We start from the raw sequence: 3,920 nt of genomic DNA, 5'->3' as shown, positions 1-3,920 counted from the left end.
AGACTCCACCCATTATCTTTATTATGTACGGAAGTAGGTATTATTCTGCAGCTTAACTGTGATTAAATCATTGAAGAATTTGTAAGAGCAAAAAATAGAAAGAAATGTTTTTAATTATAACATGTTAGAGATGCAAGATCTACCTAGAAATAAAAGTAATTTGTCTTAATATTTGTTTTTCTGATCATTAAATTTTCTTTTAAGACATCTTTTCATTTGTTCATTTATAATTATAGCATTTTCTATGAAACAAGCATCAAAATTGATGAGCTGTTTAAAGCAAAAATGGTAAAAGTCAATATTTGGTTGTAGAAGATCAATAGAATTTTACACTGAGTGTTGAAACAACTAAGCTCGCTGACTCATTTTCTTTGTTGTAGAATACAGAGTATATTCTTTTTGTAGAAGATTAGTTATATAGTAAAAATTTTAGTACCCCACATCCACTAAAATTTTCATAATGCTGTTCATCTCATTCTGCTAAAACGACATAGGCCACTTTTGTGTTCATTTATGTTATCGTCGTATTTAAAAATACATGGGTAGCTAAGACACACACACACATTTTTTTATACAGATAACTCACATGCCCCGTGGGAATGCCTGAGTAAGTAGAAGGAAGGGGCACCACGGATTATCGATGTTTAATGCCCTCACATGCCTTAATCCGGCCTGAACACAGCCCATTTCGCACTTCTGACCTCCAGAACTGTAAGATAATAAATTCGTGTGTGTTTTTAAACCATTAAATCTGTGGTAATGTGATACAGTAGTAACAGGTAACGAATCCAGAGTTTGGTATTAAGTTGTTCTGCAGTTAGCCTATTGAAAAGCTGTCTTGTTACCAAAGGAGACAGGTAAAGCTCTTGAAGGACTCCTTGGCAGAGTGTTAAAACAGAAAAAAGTTACAGTTTGTAGAGGTCCATTTATAACCTTATCCCACGAAGTAGAAGAGATGGAAAACCCAGGCGCTCTTTCTAAGGCTCGAACATCGGGACCTTCAGATTGAGACAGACGCTTTGCCTACTTCAATACGAAGGAACTTAGATGAACAATCTCAGCAAGGCTCTTGGTTCGAAGGATCTCAGTGAAATTTCTGAAGCATTAGGTTTTTACATCTTATACACCTCCATGCCCCAAAAGAATTAATGGTACGTCATGTATAAGTTTGCTGTTGCTCTGAGTTTGTCACAATAACCTTGGTCAAAGATATTTCAGGATTTTACCCCGGAACAAATAAATTATACAACACAGTGAAGTTTTCCGCTCCGCTTTAAGCATCACTTCTGCTGAGTGACATCCAGCAAGTTACTTATCGCTGTGCCTCATATTCTCCACCAGGCAAATGGAGATCATAGTAAAAGTACCTATCTCCTGAGGCAATTAGGAGGGTTGAATGACAATAAATGTAAGGAAAGTGCATGGCGCATAATAAATGCCTAATAAATTTTAGTTGTTATTTATCAGTGTCTTGGACAACTAGCATGGAGACCTGCTTTAGGAACAGTGTGGGAAAACATTCTTGTTCCTTTACAAATAATAGTTCCAAAGACTATCAGCACGTTTGGTAGCGTGGCCGAGCGGTCTAAGGCGCTGGATTTAGGCTCCAGTCTCTGCGGGGACGTGGGTTTCGAATCCCAGCGCTGCCAATTCTATTTCAAATTGAATCTAAGATTTCGCGAGTTTGACTTGGGACAACTGCTTGGATGCTGCTAACTTAAGAGGTCAGAGCGCTGATGGCTCAGTCGTTAAAGCAGTCGGCTATTAACCGAAAGCTTAGCAGTTCCGCAATACCAGCAGCCAGGTAGTGTTTCTGGAGTGATAAGGAAAGTCAGACTATTGTCATTCCTGTCTATTCTTTATATCGAAGAACACCATTTTGTGCCCAAGGGGCAATTTTTTATGGTTTTAAAATGTTTATACTGAAATAAACATGACTTTGACATCTTTTTGTTTTTGACATATTTGGAAGCCTTAGTGAGTAGTGGTTGAGTGCTACAGCTGCTAACCAAAATGTCAGCAGTTCGAATCCACCAGGCGCTCTTTGGAAACTATGGGGCAGTTCTACTCTGTCCTATAAGGTCGCTGTGAGTCGGAATCAACTCCACAGCAACGGGTTTTGGTTTTTGTTTTAATTGCACAGTGGTTAAACTGATCGACTGCTCACGTAAAGGGTGGTGGTTTGAAACCAGCAATGGCTCCGGTGCAGAACGATGTGGCAGTCGGCTTCCGTAGATTTACAGCCTTGGAAACCCTATGGGGTCGCCGTGAGTTGGAATGGACTCCACAGCAGTGGGTTTTTTGGTTTTTATGCATGCCCCTGGCTGTCCTAGGGTTTAACTGCTCCCTATTCCTTGAAGGAAACCCTGGTGATGTAGTGGTCAAGTGCTACCTTTGCTAAGCAAAGGGTTGGTAGTTCAAATCCACCTGGTGCCCCTTGGAATCTCTATGGAACAGTTCTAGGGTCTCTATGAGATGGAATCAACTCCACGCCAGTGGGCTTGGGTTTTTTTTTTTTTTTTTTTTTTTTTTATCCCTGGAAGGGTTCCCGGTGGCGCAGCGATTAAAACATAAGTAAAACCTCTGCAGCTTGAATCTGTCAGCCGCTCTCTAGAAACCCTACCGGACAGTTGGCTTTTGGGTTTTCCCTGGGAAGGAGTCACAGGTAGACGTAAATAGTTAACACTTGCTTGCTGCTAACTGAAAGACTGGAGGTTCCAGTCACCCGAAAGCGCCTGGTGATCTACTTGCAAAAAACTGATTTGAGGATAACTGGTTTCCCCTGAGAAAGCATGTCCAAATATGGATTCCCGTTGCTTTATCGAGACTTTTTATCTCTTATGGTTTTTGCCTGCCGCCTGTAAGTTTCCTTGAGGCAATATCTGGGCTCCATACCAAATACAGCGAAGTTGTGAAGAGCAAGAGGAAAACGATGTCTGTAGGGAGAATCCGTGCTTGGCCCAATGGAAGATGATTGTCCAAAGCTGTGTTTCACTGCTTGGGCGACGCTGCGCACCTGTAAAGAGTCAAGGTAATGAGAATCAAAGAGAAGGAAAGCTTATGCACTCAGTTTTGCCCTGAAATAATTTAGACATCAGCACATCCCGAGGTAGCCCAGCGGGAAGCCTCACTAGGAATTGTGGTTTAGTTCGTCAAAAACAAAAACAAAAAACTGTCCGCTGGGCCCTTTCAAACTCCCCCCACCCCTCCACCCCCCGCCCCGCATCCTTCTTTCCCTGTCTTTAATTACAGTACAAAAAGGGAGCTTAAGGTACAGGCTTTTGTTTTAGGCGATTGAAGAGATTCTGTTAGGATCTGGTTCTTTATTGTCTTCCTTCTGCTGTTGCAGTCATCTTAAGGGATATAGAAGCTCATAGCATAGAAATGGAAGAGCATTCAAAGAAGTTCGTTCGGTTATGTTTTTGCTGTGCATGTGTGCAGGAATTGAATGAAAAATATTAGAAATGAATTTGTGTTCCTTCAAGATGGGCTTTAAATAGTGTTGGAGCAGAGAAAAAGTGTGGAGAACTGAAGCCAGGGCCTCATGCATGCAAAGCATGTTCTCTACCACTGAACTGTGTAAGCCCCACTCCTGAAGTGCTGCTGGCTAAATTTTTTCTGGACCTAAGTGTTATTTCCTGAGATTCACACTCCTTCAGCTTTGCAGTAGTGTTACTTGGTGTTAAGAGGCATCAGCAGCTGCTTTAGGCAAGAGGCGCACAGGAACTAGTGGAGGATGCTAATTTTTATAGGGCTTGAAAGTGAAGGCAGAAGATTGGAAACATGTGTCAGAGAAATATCCACAAGAGGTTTCCATGGTGGCTTCTTCACAACCTTGAGTTGTTAAAAGTTTCTGACTTCAAGACTGGAAAAACCCTGAGAGTATGGCTCCCGGACACCATTTCAGCTCAGTAATGAAG

General features: G+C 41.5%; 1 non-coding gene across 1 annotated transcript; it reads left to right on the top strand.

The window, feature by feature from the left end:
- The first annotated feature begins 1,566 nt into the window (after positions 1–1,566).
- TRNAL-UAG (transfer RNA leucine (anticodon UAG)) lies at positions 1,567–1,649 on the top strand. The gene has a single exon. It is a non-coding gene; the product is annotated as a tRNA-Leu (tRNA).
- The last annotated feature ends 2,271 nt before the right edge of the window (positions 1,650–3,920 follow it).

The sequence above is a fragment of the Loxodonta africana genome, chromosome 1 (genome assembly GCF_030014295.1).
Source record: "Loxodonta africana isolate mLoxAfr1 chromosome 1, mLoxAfr1.hap2, whole genome shotgun sequence".
Classification (NCBI taxonomy): domain Eukaryota; kingdom Metazoa; phylum Chordata; class Mammalia; order Proboscidea; family Elephantidae; genus Loxodonta; species Loxodonta africana.
This window is presented reverse-complemented; position numbering and strand designations above follow the sequence as displayed.